This window comes from Saimiri boliviensis, chromosome 2, assembly GCF_048565385.1.
Source record: "Saimiri boliviensis isolate mSaiBol1 chromosome 2, mSaiBol1.pri, whole genome shotgun sequence".
Taxonomy (NCBI): Eukaryota; Metazoa; Chordata; class Mammalia; order Primates; family Cebidae; genus Saimiri; species Saimiri boliviensis.
The window spans coordinates 180,116,530-180,137,543 of NC_133450.1; the positions used below are offsets into that span (position 1 = coordinate 180,116,530).

General features: G+C 39.9%; 1 protein-coding gene and 1 non-coding gene across 2 annotated transcripts in view; one reads left to right on the forward strand and one right to left on the reverse strand.

Annotated features, from left to right (window-relative positions):
- The first annotated feature begins 9,435 nt into the window (after positions 1-9,435).
- On the forward strand, positions 9,436-9,542 carry LOC120366421 (U6 spliceosomal RNA). The gene has a single exon (XR_005581090.1). It is a non-coding gene; the product is annotated as a U6 spliceosomal RNA (small nuclear RNA).
- A 2,151-nt stretch (positions 9,543-11,693) lies between these two features.
- EQTN (equatorin) overlaps positions 11,694-21,014 on the reverse strand; it is a 33,194-nt gene continuing 23,873 nt past the window's right edge. The window contains exon 13 of the mRNA XM_003939723.3: positions 11,694-12,264. The gene's annotated coding sequence lies outside the window, so the exon portion shown is untranslated. The remainder of the gene's footprint in view (positions 12,265-21,014) is intronic.

The window sequence follows — 21,014 nt, forward strand, 5'->3', positions numbered from 1 at the left end:
CATGAGTCATCTGGGTGGAAGAAACAGAACGATTCCAAGGAATGATGAAATGCAATGTTTTGAAATGTTCTGGTCTGGAGGACTTGCAGAATAGAATGTTCCTGAGAAATCAGAGACAGAAAAGTCACAGTGAGTGGCCCAGCTTGGGAGATGATGTTTCTGAGGGGACAAGAGGACACCCCTTTTTTCTTATGGAAAACTCATGTCACCAACTCTCTTTTCTCACAGTTTGGTAAGGTCCAGAGGCAAGCACATTCCAGTCTTATCTGTCACATGCAGAGACAACATTACTCTTTCAAACAAATAACCTGTACTTTGGATACCATCTTCATCAAGAAAAAGGCTGCTATTCCTCTATGAAAATTAAACAGCCTTACTCATATTTTTGCACTGAAGAAGAGCTTGCCCTTCTCTGCAGGAAGGCTAGTCCTAGGGGTGCCTGAGACAAATATTCAGTTAAAGGTCTCCAAAGTTCTAGAGCTGTGTTGTGCAATGTGGTAGCCACAAGCTAGATGGGACTACTGACACTCAAATTAAAATTACACAAAATTAGAAATGCATTTACTTGGTCACATTAGACATGTTTCAAGTACTCAACAGTCACATCTGCCTAGTGTCTACCATACTGGGTAAAGGAGAAAGTTCTTTTGGATGGCATTGTTCTACAATGGAGTAGGACAACTTTTTCTAAAAGTACCAGATTTACATATTTTCAGCGTGCAACTCACAGGTTCTATCTGTCACAACTAATCAACAATACCATTAAAATGTGAACGCAGCCATGCAAAATCTGTAAATGAGTGGGTACGATGGCTCCATTACAAGAAAAATATTTAAAAAACAGGTGGTCAGTCTATGGGCCATAGCTTACTGGCCCAGGTCTAGAACATAGAGCAAAACACACACATTTTAACCAGGAGTATATTACAGAAAGGGTTTCCGGTCTATTATGCCAAGAAAATGAACCTAACATTTAATTTTGAGCCTAGGTGACTTAACATGGAAAAGGACCCCTGCATATGTGAACAAAATAACCAGTCAATAAACTTAGTCTTGTTTATTTGATTATTAAGGAAAGTTTGTGAAAACAATGGTTCGGGTTTTATGATAATTGATGAGGGACTATTCTTTCTGATCTTGATTAGCCAGATAATGTGAACTGTCGGACACTGCTTCTAGTTTGCGGTAGTTAGACTGTATCATCAGCACAGGCAACAATGATCGTCTTCTTGGTTCACAGGGCAAATCAAGTAACAGTTATAAATCAGCGATTATAACAACTATCTTAATACGTGGTTTTATGAACTTTTTTTTTGGTAAAAAAGTATATTGGTTTGTAATTCTTTACCTTGAGAGTATACAGACTATGGAAAGACGGCTGAGTAGGAGTAGCTGTGGATTGCAGCTCCCAGCGAGAGCATGGAGGGTGAGTGGTTGCTGCATTTCCACACGGATTTTTATCACCCACCGACCTGGAGATTCCCAGGCGGAGGAGCTCTATGGGTCTCCAGTGCAGCTATTTTAGCTGGTGTGGTGGGTCTCCACACAAAAAACTCACACAGGTCTGGGCACCATTTCAGCTGGCAACTGGGAGACAGAGTTGCCTGTTCAACTGATAAAAAGGGGACTGAAACAGGGAGCCAGGCCAGGAGATTACCAGGTGGAAAAGTACCTTCAGTGCGGCTGTTTCAGCCGGCACAGTGGGTCTCCACACAAGAACTCGCACAAGTCTGGGTGCCATGTCAACTGGTGACTGGAATGCCTGGGAGACAGAGTCACCCATTCAACAGAAAAAAAAAAGGGGGGTTTCTGAGGCAGGGAGCCAGGTGATCAGGCACGTCCAGTCCCACCCCCACAAAGACCAGCAATCTGAAGCACTCTGAATTGAGTTTCACAGTAAGCACAGCTGAACCTGGGATGGCCCAGCTCTGTGGGGGAGGGGCGTCTGCCATTACCGAGGCACTCCACCACTACGGAGGTAGTCCGCCATTGCTGAGGCAGTCTGCCATTACCAAGGCAGGCCACCATTACACAGAGAATCTGCCGTTACAGAGGTGGGCTGCCATTGCTGAGGCAGTTCTAATGATACCCCTATAAACAGGACTGCAGGGAAGTTCACATGGCAGCTGGGCAGAACCCACAGCAGCTCAGCAACACCTCTGCTGGCAGACTGTGACTAGGCTGCCTCCTCGCTGGGTAGGGCATTCCTGAAGAAAGGAAGCACCACGACCGAAATTTATAAGTAAAGCCCTACCTTCCTGGGACAGAGCACCTGGGGAAAAAAAGGTGGTGATGAGTTCTGCTGCAGCAGACTTAAACGTACCTGCCCAGCAGCTCTGAATGGAACAACGGAGCTCACAGCTCTGCACTTAAACTCCTATACAGGACAGACTGTCTCCTCAAGCAGCTCCCCAACCTCCATATATCCAAAGAGTCACCTCCTAAAGAAAAGCTCAGACTGACATCTGGCAGGTAGCCTTCTGGGACAAAGATAGCAGAAGAAGAAACTGACAGCAACCCTTACTGTTCTGCAGCTACAGCAGGTGAGCCCCAGGCAAGCAGGGTCTGGAGTGGACCTGCAGTAGTCCTACAACGGAGGGGCCTGACTATTAGAGGGAAAACTAAGAAACAGAAAGAAATAACTTCATCATCAACAAACAGGACATCACTCAGAGACCCCACCTGAAAGGACCAACTACAAAGAGCACAGGTGAATAAATCCACAAAGATGGGAAGAAACCAGCACAAAAAGGATGAAAACACCCAAAACCAGAACACCTCTCCTCCTACAAGGGATTACAACTCCTCACTAGCAAGGGAACAAAGCTGGATGGAGAATGAGTCTGATAATTTGACAGAAACAGGCTTCAGAAGGTGGGTAATAAGAAACTTTCCTGAGCTAAAATAACATGTTCTAAACCAATGCAAAGAAACTAAGAACCTTGAAAAAAGGTTTGATGAGAATAAACAGCTTAGAAAGGAACATAAATGAATTGATGGAACTGAAAAACACAACATGAGAACTTCACAAAGCATGCACAAGTTTAAACAGCCGAATTGACCAAGCAGAAGAAAGGATATCAGAGGTCGAAGATCAACTCAGTGAAATAAAATGAGAAGGCAAGATTAGAGAAAACAAGAGTAAAAAGAAATAAACAAAGCCTCCAAGAAATATGGGATTTTGTGAAAAGACCTAATCTACATTTGATAGGTGTACCTGAATGTGACAGAGAGAATGAATCCAAGCTGGAACATACTCTTCAGGATATTATCCAGGAAAACTTCCCGAACCTAGCAAGGCAGGCTGATATTGAAGTCCAGGCAATACAGAGAACACCACAAAGACATTCTTTAAGAAGAGCAACCCCAAGTCACATAATCATCAGATTCACCAGGATTGAAATGAAGGAGAAAATGCTAACGACAGCCAGAGAGAAAGAATGGGTTACCCACAAAGGGAAGCCCATCAGACTCACAGCAGATCTCTCAGGAGAAACCCTATAGGCCAGAAGAGACTGGGGGCCTACATTCAACATCCTCAAAGAAAAGAACTTTAAACTTAGGATTTCATATCCAGCCAAACTAACTTTCATAAGTGAAGGAGAAATAAAATCCTTTATGAACAAGCAATTATTCAGAGATTTCATCACCACCAGACCTCCTTTACAAGAGCTCCTGAAAGAAGCACTAAACATGAAAAGGAACGACAAGTACCAGCCACTCCAAAAATGTACCAAATGGTAAAGAGCATTGACACAATGAAGAATCTGCATCAACCAACAGGCAAAACAACCAGCTAGCATCAAAATGGCAGGATGCAATTCACACATAACAATATCAACCCTAAATGTAAATCAGCTAAATGCCCCAATCAAAAGACAGAGACTGGCAAATTGGATAAAAAGCCAAAACCCATCAGTGTGCTGTATCCAGGAAACCCATCTCACATGCAAGGACACACATAGGCTCAAAATAAAGGGATGGAGGAAGATTTACCAAGCAAATGGAGAGCAAAAAAAAGCAGGAGTTGCAATCCTAGTCTCTGGTTAAATAGACGTTAAGCCAACAAAGATCAAAAGAGGCAAAAAAGGACATTACATAATGGTAAAAGGATCAATGCAACAAGAAAAGCTAACGATCCTAAATATATATGCACCCAATACAGGAGCACCCAGATACAAAAAGTGAGTTCTTAATGACTTACAAAGAGACTTAGACTCCCATACAATAATAGTGGGAGATTTTAACACTCCACTGTCAATATTAGACAGATCAACGAGACAGAAAATTAACAGGATATCCAGGACTTGAACTCAGACCTGGACCAAGCAAACCTAATAGACAGAACTCTCTACCCCAAATCCACAGAATATACATCTTTCTCAGTACCACATCACACCTACTCTACAATTGACCACATAATTGGAAGTAAATCACTCCTCAGCAAATGCAAAAGATGGAAATCATAACAGTCTCTCAGACCACAGTGCAATCAAGTTAGAATTCAGAATTCAGAAACTAACTCAGAACTACACAGCTTCATGGAAACTGAACAACTTTCTCTTGAATGTTGAGTGGATAAACAAAGAAATGAAGGCAGAAATAAAGATGTTCTTTGAAACCAATGAGAATGAAGATACAACATACCAGAATCTCTGGGACACATTTAAAGCAGTGTCTACAGGAAAATATATAGCAATAAATGCCCATATGAGAAGTAAGGAAAGATCTAAAATCAACACCCTGTCATCAAAATTGAAAGAGCTAGAGGAGAAAGGTCAAAAAGACCCCAAAACCTAGCAGAAGAAAAGAAATAACTAAGATCAGAGCAGAACTGAAGGAAATAGAGACACAAAAAACCCTTCAAAAAATCAATAAATCCATGAGCTGGTTTTTTGAAAAGATCAACAAAAGAGACAGACTGCTAGTCAGATTAATAAAAAAGAAAAGAGAGAAGAATCAAATAGATGCAATAAAAAATGATAAAGAAGGTATCACCACAGATTCCACAGAAATGCAAACCACCATCAGAGATTACTATGTACAACTGTACGCACATAAACCAGTAAACCTGAAAGAAATGGATAAATTCCTGGACACTTGCATTCACCAAAGCGTAAACCAGGAAGAAGTTCAAACCCTGAACAGACCAATAATTAGGGCTGAAGTTGAGGCAGCAATTAATGGCCTACTCATCAAAAACCGCCCAGGTCCAGATGGGTTCACAGCCAAATTCTATCAGACATACAATGAGGAGCTGGTACCACTCCTTCTGAAACTATTCTGAACAATCCAAAAAGAGGGAATCCTTACCAAATTGTTTTATGCCACCAACATCATCCTGATACCAAAACCTGGCAGAGATTCAACAAGAAAAGAAAACTTCAGGCCAATATCCGTGATGAACATAAATACAAAAATCTTCAATAAAATACTGGCAAACTGTTTGAAACAGCACATCAAAAAGCTTATCCATCACAATCAAGTAGCCTTCATCCCAGGGTTGCAAGGCTGGTTCAACATATGCAAGTCTATAAATGTAATTCACCACATAAATAGAACCAAAGACAAAAACCACATGATCATCTCAACAGATGCAGAAAAGGCCTTCAACAAAATTCGACAGCCCTTTACGCTAAAAACTCTCAATAAGCTAGGTATTGATAGAATCTATCACAAAATAATAAAAACTATTTATGACAAACCTACAGCCAATATCATACTGAATGGGCAAAAACTGGAAGCATTCCCTTTGAAATCTGGTACTAGACAAGGATGCCCTCTCTCACCACTCCTATTTAATATAGTATTAGAAGTTCTAGCCAGAGCAATCAGGCAAGAAAAAGAAATAAACGGTATTCAATTAGAAAAGGAAGAAGTCAAATTGTCTCTATTTGCAGATGACATGATTGTATATTTAGAAGATCCCATCGTCTCAGCCCCAAATCTCCTGAAACTGATAAGCAACTTCAGCAAAGTCTCAGGATACAAAATTAATGTCCAAAAATCACAAGCATTCCTATACACCAGTAACAGACTTAAAGAGAGCCAAAACAAGAACGAACTGCCATTCACAATTGCTACAAAGAGAATAAAATACCTAGGAATACAACTAACAAAGGATGTAAAGGACCTCTTCAAGGAGAACTACAAACCACTGCTCAATGAAATAAGAGGACACAAAGAGATGGAGAAACATTCCATGCTCATGGTTAGGAAGAATCATTATCATGAAAATGGCCGTACTGCCCAAAGTAATTTATAGATTCAACGCTATCCCTGTCAAGCTACCATTAACCTTCTTCACAGAACTGGAAAAAACCACCTTAAACTTCATAAGGAACCAAAAGAGAGCCCACATAGCCAGGTCAATTCTAAGTGAAAAGAACAAAGCTAGAGGCATCATACTACCTGAATTCAAACTATGCTGCAAGGCTACAGTAATCAAAACAGCATGGTACTGGTACCAAAACAGACATAAACCAATGGAACAGAACAGAGGCCTCGAAGACAACGCCACACATCTACAACCATCTGATCTTTGACAAACCTGATAAAAACAAGCAATGGGGAAAGGAGTCCCTCTTTAATAAATGGTGTTGGGAAAACTGGCTAGCCATGTGCAGAAAGCAGAAACTGGAGCCGTTCCTGACACCTTACGCTAAAATTAACTACAGATGGATTAAAGACTTAAATATAAGACCTAACACCATAAAAACCCTAGAAGAAAACCTAGGCAAAACCATTCAGGACACAGGCACAGGCAAGGACTTCTTGACTAAAACACCAAAAGCATTGGCAACAAAAGCCAAAATAGACAAATGGGACCTAATTAAACTCCAGAGCTTCTGCACAGCAAAAGAAAGTAATCATTAGAGTGAACCAGCAACCAACAGAATGGGAAAAAAATTTTGCAATCTACCCATTTTACAAAGGGCTAATATCCACAATCTACAAAGAACTACAACAGATTTATAAGAAAAAAAAATGCCCATTCAAAATTTAGTGAAGAATACGAACAGACATTTTACAAAAGAAGACATACATTAGGCCAACAAACATATGAAAAAATGCTCATCATCACTGGTCATTAGAGAAATGCAAACAAAAACTACATTGAGATACCATCTCACGCCAGTCAGAATGGTGATCATTAAAAAATCTGGAGACAGCAGATGCTGGAGAGGATGTGGAGAAATAGGAACACTTTACACTGTTGGTGAGAGTGTAAATTAGTTCAACCATTGTGGAATACAGTGTGGCAATTCCTCAAGGACTTAGAAATAGAAATACCATTTGACCCAGCAATCCCAATACTGGGTATATATCCAAAGGATTATAAATCATTTTACTATAAGGACACATGCACATGAATGTTCATTGTGGCACTGTTTACAATAGCAAAGACTTAGAACCAATCCAAATGCCCATGGATGATAGACTGTACAGGGAAATTATGGCACATATACACCATGAAATATTATGCAGCCATAAAAAATGATGAGTTTGTGTCCTTTGTAGGGATGTGGATTAACCTGGAAACCATCATTCTCAGCAAACTGACACAAGAACAGAAAATCAAACACCGCATGTTCTCACTCATAGATAGGTGTTGAACAATGAGAACACATGGACACAGGGAGAGGAGCATCACACACTGGAGTCTGTGGGAGGGGGGAACTGGGGAGGAATAGGGGGGAGGGGAGTTGGGGAGGAATAACATGGGAAGAAATACCAGATACAGATGATGGGGAGGAAGGCAGCAAACCACATTGCCATGGATGTACCTATGCAACAATCTTGCATGTTCTTCACATGTACCCCAAAATCTAAAATGCAGTTATATATATATATATATATATATAAAGAGTATGTTCAAAGCGATGTCTGACTACAATACTGTCAGCACTAAACAGGTTCAACAAGATGGCCTGGACGTCATGGGTTGATGTTTTAATGTTCTTCAAATAATCTTCTACCACACCAGAGAACCTACCCCAAAATGACATATAATGGCATATAAAAATTTAACTCCATGAATTTTGTCAGTTATAGTTAGAACACATTCTTGACCCAATGTGACAAACAGCTGAATGAAACACAGATCTTACTTGCATGACTATCAACTACCTCTCTACTAGGTTATACTGGTAAGCTAGGAAAATTTATCATTTGGTTCTGTAATGTAAGGGTGAGGGAAGAATACATTATTACAAGTTCAGAGCTCCTGTTGAATTCTGATCTTCGCCTAATCTGAATTTTATTCAATACCATTTGTTAAGTATCCTATCTCCCAGTAAGATAAGCCTAAAGACAAAATGTGAGTAGCATGCTCGAGCATGCAGAGTCCTGGGCAGATTCTAGACACTGGGTTTGAACTATGCTATGATATGCCAATTGCTTACTATATACATTATTTTTAGCTTATTATTTAACCTTCTGGTCTCAATCTGCTCTTCTGTAAAGTAGGGATCATTACCAACTTACTAGTTTATGAGGACCCAATGAGAATGTATGCAGGAAATTGACTACTCTAGTGGCTTTCATAAAGCATATACTAAATACATATTTAGAACCCAGCTACCGCTAAGGGAGAAAAATACTGTGTTAAGTATTTTAAACTGAAACTATATGGCAATACTGTCTTTTGTAAAGAACAAAAGATTCCTGGCTCCATTATCTGGCTTAGTTAGGGAATATGACACATGGTTAATATCTTCTTGATATTTAGATCATGAAGTTAGCATCGATGGAATGCATGGGTTTGTTTAAAAATATTTTCTAAAGAATGTAATGCATCGAATGCATTTCAAGGTTTTTAAGAGTCAAAGGTTTTCTTACTAATGTCAGCCCTTCAGTTCTCTTTTGCCGTTATGAATATTTTGTTCCAAAGAAGGAATTAGGGAGGATTCTATTAAATTCATGGAAGAATATGAACCAGTAAGAGTATAATAGATGGAGATATTTGGATATGGCTGAAAGAGTGGGATAAAAAACAAAAGTGAGGTCGAGAGAGATTAGTATGCAAAATGCATTTTCTGAATAACAGATACCTTCATTGAATTTTTATAAATATAACCATTTTGATGAATTATGAGAGTTTTGTTAAAATTGTTAACAGAATTCTCTATAATTATCAACATTTATCATCAAAACAACTTTTAATTTGTATCACCTTGCTTTATTATGTTCCAATATATATATGATGTGCATATATATGCGTGTACAAGTCATATTTGTTTAATAGGCAATTCATATTTAAGTGCCATTAGTTTATTTAAAGAAAACTGAACAACAAATACAATTACACCAGTAGTAATCACTTTTTAAATGTTCATTACAGAATAAGATTAGTGCCTTCCATTTTATATTTAAATATGGAAATATGTCATATGGCTCTATGTTTTTAGAAAACCCAATTTAAAATTAATGATAGTGCTCGCCTCAGCAGCACATATACTACAATTGGAACGATACAGAGAAGATTAGCATGGCCCCTGCGCAAGGATGACACACAAATTTATGAAGCATTCCACATTTTTAAACTTAAGAGCTTCTGCACAGCAAAAGAAACTATCAGTAGAATGAACCGGCAACCAATCTACCCATCTGACAAAGGGCTAATATCCAGAATCTGTGGAGAACTTAAACAAATTTACAAGAAAAAAACAACCCAATCAAAAAGTGGGCAAAGGATATGAACAGACACTTCACGAAAGAAGTCATTTATGAAGCCAACAAACATATGAAAAAAACCTCATCATCACTGGTCATTAGAGGAATGCAAATCAAGACCACATTGAGATATCACCTCACACCAGTGAGAATGGCAATCATTAAAAAATCTGGAGACAACAGATGCTGGAGAGGATGTGGAGAGCTAGGAATGATTTTACACTGTTGGTAGAAGTGTAAATTAATTCAACCATTATGGAAGACAGTGTGGTGAATCCTCAAGGATCGGATCTAGAACTAGAAATACCATTTGAGACAGCAATCCCATTACTGGGTATATATCCAAAGGATTAGAAATCATTCTATTATAAAGACACATGCAAATGCATGTTTATTGTGGCACTGTTCACAAGAGCAAAGACTTGGAACCAACCCAAATGCCCTTCAATGATAGACTGGATAAAGACATTGTGGCACATATACACCATGGAATACTATGCAGCCATAAAAAAGGATGAGTTCATGTCTTTTGCAGGGACATGGATGAAACTGGTAACCATCATTCTCAGCAAACTGACACAAGAACAGAAAACCAAACACTGCATGTTCTCATTCATAAGTGGATGTTGAACAGTGAGAGCACATGGACTCAGGGAGGGGAACATCACACACTGGGGCCTGGTGGGTGGGGGAACAGGGGATGAGTAGCAGCGGATGGGGGGGATTGGGGAGAAATAGCATTAGAAGAAATACCTAATGTAGATGAGGGGGCGATGCACGCAGCAAAGCGCCACCATGGCATGTGTGTACCTATGTAACAAATCTGCATGATCTGCACGTGTACCCCATAATTTAAAGTATAATTTTAAAAAATTGATTAACAATACCTTGGTGTTTCATACGAAATTTTTAAAAGGCACGTCTATACTCTTCTATCTCAAGTTAGCTTTGAATTTAGATGAGCAATAGGTCATACTTTAGCAATAATATCTACAAAATCGAATCTACACTATTATTATTCTGCATGGTACATCAAAGCTATGTATTCTTAGGGTCATACCTATAGAATTAGAGAAATTTTCACCTAGTGGGAATGACAAGTATGGTATTTGAGAAAAACCTGATGAATAATTGAGTAAGTAAAATAATGTACCTACTGTTTTATCTTTTTCTCCAGCTTCCCACCCACTGTGAGGGATGAGGCCTTGCCTGTATTTCAGATTATAACTGAGGGCTTGGCACAGTATCGGTATAATTTTATTAGGTACTTGATAAAATATTAATGTTTTGAAGAAATGAATGAATGAAAGGAAAATGGTATAACTCATGTTCTGAAGCTCACTCCAATAAAGAAATACCTAAACTAAAACCACATAAAATATGTGTTGAATGTTTCCCAGTGTCAAAAACAAACCCCTTTAAAAAATGCATACCGAATGGCAACAAAAGCCAAAATAGACAAATGGTATCTAAAGAAACTAAAGAGCTCTGCACAGCAAAAGAAACTATCATCACAGTGAAAATGCAACCTACAGAATGGGAGAAACATTTTGCAATCTATCCATCTGAAAAAGGCCCAATATCCCAAATCTACAAAGAACTTAAATTTACAAGAAAATAACAAACGACCCTATCAAAAAGTGGGCAAAGGATATGAACAGACACTTCACAAAAGAAGACATTTATGCAGCCAACAAACATATGAAAAATCAACGTCACTGGTCATTAGAGAAATGCAAATCAAAACCACATTAAGATGCCATCTCATGACAGTTAGAATGGCAATCATTAAAAAGTCAGGAAACAGCAGATGCGGGAGAGGATGTGGAGAACTAGGAACACTTCTACACTGTTGGTGGGAGTGTAAATTAGTTCAACCATTGTGGAAGACAGTGTGGTGATTCCTCAAGGATCCACAAATAGGAATACCATTTGACTAAGCAATCCCACTACTAGGTATATACCCAAAGGATTATAAATCATTCTACTGTAAAGCTACATGTACAAGTATGTTTATGCAGCACTGTTTACAACAGCAGAGACTTGGAACCAACCCAAATGCCCATCAGTGATAGACTGGATAAAGAAAATGTGGCACATATACACCATGAACTACTATGCAGCTATAAAAAAGGATGAATTCATGTCTTTTGCAGGGACATGGATGAAACTGGAAATCATCATTCTTAGCAAACTAACACAAGAACAGAAAACCAAACACTGCATGTTCTCATTCATAAGTGGTTGTTGAACAATGAGAACACATGGACACAGGAGGGGAACATCACACACTGGGGCCTGTCAAGGGGTGGCGGGGCTAGGGGATGAATAGCACTAGGAGAAATACCTAATGTAGATGACAGGTTGATGGCTGCAGCAAACCACCATGGTACATGTATACCTATTTAACAAACCTGTGCATTCTGTTCATGTACCCCAGAACTTAAAGTATAATAAAAAAAAAAGTGCATACCTTGTGTTACAGTCAATGATTTCTTCATCTGGTTTCACAAATGTATGACAGATGAGCGGCAGTCTGGAATCAACCACTGTCACTTGAGTAAGTTCCAAGCTTTTGGTAGTATCACACTATCAAAGGAGAAATAACTGAACTTATATATCATACTGAGTAAACATACTTCAATATCTGGGCTCTTAAATGAATCCTTCTATCTAGAATATATGACTTAATCATGTCGTTCAGTTTGCTAACAAAGGCCAGTGTTAATCTGATAATTAAGTAAAAGATGTTCCAAGCTTTAATTTTGTTTTTCTTTATTCTTTTAGAGACAGAGTCTTGCTCCGTCACCCAGGCTGGTGCCATCTCAGCTCACTGCAACCTCTGCCTCCTGGGTTCAGGTGATTCTCATGCCTCAGCCTCCCAAGTAGCTGGGATTACAGGTGTGTACTAGCACGCCTGGTTAATTTTTGTATTTTTAATAGAGATGGGGTTTCACCATGTTGGCCAGGCTGGTCTTGAACGTCTAACCTCAAGCGATCTGCCTGCCTCAGCCTCTTAAAGTGCTAGGATTACAGACATGAGCCACTGCACCTGGCCTAATTTTTTTCTTTAATGTTAGTTGCTTTTCTGCTAATAAAATCATTTCATATTCTTGGCTTAGCCTTTAAAATTATTTTCATCACAGACCAGCACTGTCAAATAAAGCTTCTGCAACAATGAAATGTTCTATTTCTTTGCTGTCCAGGGTAGCTACTAGCCACGTGTAGCTATTGAGCATTTGAAATATGGTTAGTGCAACTTGTGGAACAAAATTTTAAGCTTTATTTAATTTTAAGTAAGTTAAATAGCCACCTGTGGGTAGTGGCTGCTCTGCTGGACAATGCAGTGATAGACCTTGCTGAATGAAAAAAAGAAAATCTCTACCACAGCTATACAAACATGGCATCATGAAAGGTAATATAACATTTGATTTCTAAGCCAAAATCGGTATACATTGTTTCTAGTTAAAGATCTTAAGCTGGAAAACGGAATATTGTCCTCTACCTTTAGGATAAGGAAACGCCACTAATCTTCTTTCCAAATATACAACGGGGAATAACAACTTGATTGTATATGTTTCATTAAAGATGACTATTCATATGTTTGACATATACAAGGCACTTTCCTATATTTTAGCATATCTGACTTTCATAATCACTGTGGGGTTGTTACTAACTGCATAATTTACAGCTTAGAGAGCATCTAAGAGACTTGCTCAGGTCACAGCTGGTAGAACTTTCCAGGTCTTGTAATTCCAAATTCTGTTTTCCCCTCTTTTTAGCATTGATGCTCATATAAAGGAGCATAAGTCCCTATAAAGATTTTACTGTCTCTATAAATAATTTTTCCAAAAGTATTAAAGCCTTTATGCTGATTATTTTTCACTCACATAATTTCAGCAATTTAATGAGTAGAACTACCACTTACATATTTTAGACATTTGACTGATAAAAAGATACTCATAGGATGGTTTCTGGCTCCGTCACTCTAGCTGCATAAACTTAACCAACTCACTAACCCTTCTCAGCTTTAACAGCTTCATCGGAAAATGTGTCAACAACCAATGCAGCACTGTGCCATCAAGAAACAAGGGCCTGGAAACCCTTCCAGCAGGTAGACTGCTGCACAATCACTCGGCCGTAATAACCACAATCAAGTAAAATATAAACCAGCATACCACCTCACAGCGTACTGCAAACACACCGTGATTACCGTCGGTAGGTAGGACCTTGACCAAAGGCTTCACAAAGCCCTTTAGGTTTTCTTTTTGGTCATGGACCTCAAGCTGAAACAAACGTTGTCAAATAAATTACTGTTTTTTTTCTAACTACGATGAGGCTCCTAAAATGTTATCAACCGAAAATTAATGTTATCCAATGCTTACTGATCACCAAGGCCTGTGCTGGAGGCTACAACTTGACTTCTGAAACAGGCAGCACTTTGGGTGACAAGTCCTACCGCGGTTATCAGACACCCGGGGGACCCAAGAAAACCTCCACAGCAGCTCTATCGAGATTCAAAGCCACCGAGAACTGTAAACCAACCAAAAATAAAAATCCAAACAAGCTCCACAAGGCAGGGTGACTAACTCGCATGCACATGCCTTTCCTTTGACCCTCAAAGATCTTTAAGGACTCCACTGTGCAAGTGTTTTTGTTACCTCTCCTTGGTTACTTTTTTAGGTATTACATAATGAACAGAAAAAAATCTCCTCCTATAAGCAGAGTTCTCAGGGGCCATGCTCTGAAGGTAAATAATTGCTAATGTTGTAAACACCTTTCTTCCCCTCTTTCCGTCATTCGCCCTGGTCTATCAGCTCCCCTCTGGCTTCCTTACTTTATCTCGCATTGACTGGTCTGACAGTCAAACGACTTCAATCATCCTCTCAACATCTACTCTTACTCCCTGACGTCTTCTCTCTGCTAGAACCCTCTGGATGACTCGCTCCAACTACCACCTTCTCCATTCCTGTATCCAAGATTTTTATCTGACCCAAGAAAAATCACCCAGTTATGCAGACTGAGACCACAATACAGATGCTGGCTCCAACGCCGGTGGGCCCTGCAAAGTCCTGGTGCCTTCGGCTCTTGCATTCTTGGCCAGGCACCTTGTACATTCTTCACAGAAGTAATTCCAAGCCTTCACATTTCTTTCAGCCAACTCCCATTACTCAACTCATCTATACCCTGACCCTCTCTGAGCCTTCTGTCTGGCCCTAGGTAATACCCTCCCAGTTGCTCCCTAGCAAGTCCCTCTGCCCCCAGTGGTTTTTGCACTCGTTTTTCTAGTAAAAATGGCCGCACAAAGCCCTTTCTACAAACATAGTAAGAAAAGCTCAGGGTGTCAAAGTAACTTGCCCAGGAAAGTAGGCGGCAAGGCAGCCCCAAATCTCAGCTCTGCTGGCTCCGAAGTCCCTGTTCTGCTCATCACGCTGTATAGTCCCATCAGCCCAACTAGTTTATATTTGCTACACTTATTCTTCCCCAGCATCTTCCCTCCTTGTTCTTATTCTGGGAATTCAGTCTCCCACTTTCCCAAACTAAGCCCTCCATGCTTTAAAGATAGGTTGAACTTGTCTGACTTACAACATTATTTATTCACCTATTTTTTCTTCTCATGGTTCCTCTCTATTTCCTTTCCTTTTTTTTTCATAGTGTTTATTACAATATTCTCCATAGGTATAGCCACACCTACATAAATAATTTACCTCTTCACCCATCCAAGTATTTATTGATGGCCTGTGTGTATCAGAAACTATGCTAAGTGCTGGGGGACAACGCGGAGGAAAAATGCTAGTCAGTCCCTCCAGAAGCTTGTCATTTTTTGAAGATGGCCGTCACATTACTAACTCATTACAAAACGTAGTTAAGTGCAGTGGGAGAAACAGACAGGGTGCTGCAGAAGAGGGAGGCCCTACATAGAAAGTATGGTCAGTGGGGCTGGGCGCAGTGACTCATGCCTGTAATCCCAGCACTTTGGGAGGCTGAGGCAGGTGGATCATGAGGTCAGGAGATCAAGACCATCCTGGCCAACATGGTGAAACCCCATCTCTAAAAATTAGTCAGGCATGGTGGTGTGCACCTGTAGCCCCAGCTACTCCAGAGGCTGCGGCTGGGGAACTGCTTGAACCCAGGCAGCACAGGATGCCGTGAGCTGAGATCATGCCACTGCACTATAGCAAGACTTTGTCTCAAAAAAAATAAAATAAAATAACCCCACAAAATACAAAAGAAAGTATGGTCAGTAAAAGACCTTGAGGATGTGACAATTAAGCAGAGACCTCGAGGTTAAAAAAGACCTAGCTATGTGAAATGTGGAGGGTGCAGCAGGCAAGAAGGCTCCAGAAGGGTGGGCAGTGTGGTATACAGACAGCAAGGGAAAGGGCGGAAGAGGGGGCAGGGGCCAGACCAGAGAAGCAGCAGGTCTGGGATATGCTTGTGACGTAGAACAGTGGGACTTGCACACTGTCCAGATGAAAGGGTGTGCAAAAAGGAGACAGTGAGGGTGACACCAGGTTTCTGGCTTAACCAGGGGAACAAATACACCTAGGCAGACCACAGGGAATTCAGTGTGCTGGAGATGACCCCAGGGTGCGGAGAGGATCAAGAGCACATCTTCATGCAGGTGATGCTATAGTGCCCGAGGGAAACCCGAATAAGCAGGCAGATGGATATTCAGCGAACCTGGGAGTCCAGGGGAATTGTTTCTTTAGAGATACACATTTAGGGGCTAACAGCAGTTAGAGACTGTTTAAAGCCATGGGAAAGAATGAGTTCATCTAGGGAGAAGGAGTAGATGAAGAGACAAGGAAGGCTCCCAGAAGCAAGCTCTGAGAATTTCTGCAACTCGAGGCTGACGAGGAGGAATATTCAGCAGAGGAGGTTGAAAGGAAGTAGCTAGAAAGGGAGGAAGAAAGGCAGAAGTGTGTGTGGTTACAGAAACGGAGAGAAAATACTGTAAGGTAGGACGGTACTGAAAAGATAAGTAAAGTGACTCAGAAATGAGTCTATTAGATCCAGCAGCCTCAAGGTCACTGGCGTGAGCTTCAGTGGTGAGTGGAGGGAGTGAAGCCAGCTGGCAGAGACAACTCTTCATTGTGCATGAACTGTATGCAACAGGGAGAGAAGTGAGAGTAGCTATGCAGCAAGAGACCTGGGGCCATGGAGGCTTAGTTTGCTAAAAGAAATGGGAGATACCAGGATGGTGTGTTGAGAAACATGCTCATTTTACAGAGAAGGGGAGTCTGGTGAGTCCGTGAATAGGTGCAGGAGGACAGGATGCAGATGCATGTGCAGAGGAGCTGTGATGGAAACAGGGATTCTTTCTCCATCATGACTCCAGAGAGGAGCAGACGTTGGTGAATCCACTGGGAGGGAAGAGCAGGGCATTATTTCCCAAAGGCTTTGTTTTTCAGTAAAGTATAGATCAAGGCCACCCGCAAGGAATTGAAGCAATTAGCAAACAAACAAACAAAAAAGGCTGCAATGCTGGCATGGGGAAAGGACGAGGTTAGGAGGCAGCTGATTGACTTGAGCTTTTTAAAAAAAGCAGAATTGTCATGCCCTGAGGCTTCTTGAGCCAATGAGCCGTAAGGGTAAGATAAGTGGTGGTCCGAAGTGGATATCTGCAATAAGGGTTTTAGAGTTGATATAGACACCTCCCAGTAAAGGTCAACAGACCCTCATACAGGAAAGCTCTGGCTGGCATCTGGCAAGTGTCTTTCTGGGACAAAGCTTCCAGAGGAAGGAACAGACAGCAATCTTTGCTGTTCTGCAGCCTCCACTGGTGATACCCAGGCAAACAAGGTCTGGAGTGGACCTCCAGCAATCTCCAAAAGACTGCAGCAGAGGGGACTGACTATTAGAAGAAAAACCAACAAACAGAAAGGAATAATATCAACATGAACAACACCAACAAAAATCCACTCAGAGATCTCATCCAAAGGTCACCAACATCAAAGATCAAAGGTAGATAAATCCATGAAGATGTGGAGAAACCAGTGCAAAAAGACTGAAAATTCCAAAAACCAAAATGCCTCTTCTCCCTTAAAGGATTACAACTCCTTGCCAGCAAGGGAACAAAATTAGATAGAGAATGAGTTTGACAAATTGACGGAAGTAGGCTTCAGAAGGTAGGTAATAACAAACTCCCCCGAGCTAAAGGAGCATATTCTAACTCAATGCAAGGATGCTAAGAACCTTGGAAAAAGGTTAGACAAATTGTTAACTAGAATAACTAGTTTAGAAAAGAACATAAATGACCTGATGGAGCTGAAAAACACAGTATGAGAACTTCGTGAAGCATACACAAGTATCGATAACCAAATCAATCAAGTGGAAGAAAGGATATCAGAAATTGAGAAGAAAAGACTAGAGAAAAAAGAGTAAAAAGAAACTAACAAAGTCTCCAAGAAATATGGGACTGTATGAAAAGACCAAATCTATATTTGATTAGTGTACCTGAAAGTGATGAGGAGAATGGAACCAAGTTGGAAAACACTCTTCGGGATATTATCCAGGAGAACTTCCCCAACCTAACAAGGCAGGACAACATTTAAATTCAGCAAATACAGGGAACACCACAAAGATATTCTGTGAGAAGAGCAACCCCAAGACACATCATTGTCAGATTCACCAAGTTTGAAATGAAGAAAGAAATTTTAAGGGCAGCCAGAGAGAAAGGCTGGGTTACCCACAAAAGGAAGTCCATCAGACTAACAGCAGATCTCTTGACAGAAACCCTACAAGCCAGAAGAAAGTGGGGGCCAATATTCAACATTCTTAAAGAAAGGAATTTTCAACCCAGAATTTCATATCAAGCCAAACCAGGCTTCATAAGTGAAGGAGAAATAAAATCCTTTATGTACAAGCAACTGCCAAGAGATTTTGTCACCACCAGGCCTGCCTTACAAGAGCTCCTGAAGGAAACACTAAGCATGGAAAGGAACAACCAGTACCAGCCACTGCAAAAACATAAAAAATTGTAAAGACCATCGATGCTATGAAGAAACTGCATCAACTAACAGGCAAAATAACCAGCTAGCATCATAATGACAGGATCACATCCACATATAACAATATTAACCTTAAATGTAAATGGCTAAATGCCATAATTAAAAGACACAGACTGGGAAATTAGATAGAGTGAAGACCCATCAGTGTACTGTATTCAGGAGACCAATCTCACGTGCAAAGACACAAATATGCTCAAAAATAAAGGGATGGAGGAATAGATGCCAAGAAATGGAAAGCAAACAAACAAACAGCAGGGTTTAGAATCCTAGTCTCTGATAAAACAGACTTTAAACCAATAAAGATCAAAAGAGACAGAGAAGGGCATTACATAATAGTAAAGGGATTAATGCAAAGAGAAGAGCTAACTGTCCTAAATATATAGGTACCCAATACAGGAGCACCCAGATACATAACACAAGTTCTTAGAGACCTACAAAGAGACTCAGACTCCCACGCAATAATAGTGGGAGACTAACACCCTACTGTCAATATTAGATCAACAAGACAGAAAATTAACATATTCAGGACTTGAACTCAGCTCTGAACCAAGAGGACCTAATAGACATCTACAGAACTCTCCACACCAAATCAACAGAATATACATACTTCTCAGCACCACATCACACTTATTCTAAAACTGACCATGTAATTGGAAGTAGAACACGCCTCAGCAAATGCAAAGAATGGAAATCATAACAAACAATCTCTGAGACCACAGTAAAATTACATTTAACTCAGGATTAAGAAACTCACTCAAAATAGGACAGCTACATGGAAACTTAACAACTTGCTCCTGAATTACTACTGGGTAAATAACAAAATTAAGGCAGAAATAAAGAAGTTCTTTGAAACCAATGAGAACAAAGATGCCACATACTAGAATCTCTGGGACACAGCTAAAGCAGTGTTTAGAGGAAAATGTATAGCATTAAATGCCCACAAGAGAAAGCAGGAAAGATATAAAATCAATACCCTAACGTCACAATAAAAAGAACTAGAGAAGCATGAGCAAACAAATTCAAAAGCTAGCAGAAGACAAGAAGTGATTAAGATCAGAGCTCAACTGAAGGAGACAGAGACACAGAAAACCCTTCGAAAAAAAATCAATTAATCCAGGAGGTGTTGTGTTTTTTTTTTCAAAAGATCAACTAAATAGATAGACTGCTAGCCAGTCTAATAAAAAAGATATGAGAGAGGAATCAAATAGATGCAATAAAAAATGATAAAGGGAATATCACTACCAATCCCACAGAAATACAAACTACAATCAAAGAATATTATAAATACCTCTAGACAAAAAGCAAAATTAGAAAATCTAGAAGAAATGGATATATTACTGGACATGTACATGCTCCCAAGACTGAACCAGGAAGAAGTTGAATCCCTTAATAGACCAGCAATAAGTCCTCAAATTCAGGAAGCAATTAATTGAGTCAGCAATTAATTGAGGCAGTTAGTTACTTAATTAACCAACAAAAAAAACTCCAGAATCAGATGGATTCACAGCCGACTTCTACCACAGGTACAAAGAGGAGCTGGTACCATTCTTTCTGAAACTATCCAAATAGTAGAAAAAGAGGGAATCCTTCTTAATTCACTCAATGAGACCAGCATCATCCTGATACCAAAACTTGGCAAAGACACAACTAAAAAAAAAAAAAAAAAAAAAAAAAAAGAAAGAAAGAAAAGAAAAGTTCAGGTCAATATCCCTGATGAACATTGATACAAAAATCCTGGCAATCCAAATCCAGCAGCACGTCCAAAAGCTTATCCACCACAATCAAATCAGCTTCATCAATCAGATGCAATACTGGTTCAACATACACAAATCAATAAATGTAGTCCATCACATAAACAGAACCAAGTCAAAAACCACATGATTATGTCAGTAGATTCAGAAAAGGTCTTTGACAAAATTCAACACCGCTTCGTGCTAAAAACTCTCAATCAACTAGATATTGATAGAACGTATCTCATAATAAAAGCTATTTATGACAAACCCACAGTCAATATCATAGTGAATGGGCAAAAAAAATGGAAGCATTACTTTGAAAACCAGCACCAGACAAAGATGGCCTCTCTCACCACTCCTATTCAACACAGTATTGGAAGTTCTGACCAGGGCAATCAGGCAAGAGAAAGAAATAAAGCGTATTCAAATAGGAAGGGAAGAAGTAAAACTGTCTTTGTTTGCAGATGACATGATTGTGTATTTAGAAAACGCCATCATCTCAGCCCAAAATCTCCTTAAGCTGATAAGCAAATTCAGCAAGGTCTCAGGATACAAAATCAATGGGCAAAAATTACAAGAATTCCTATATACC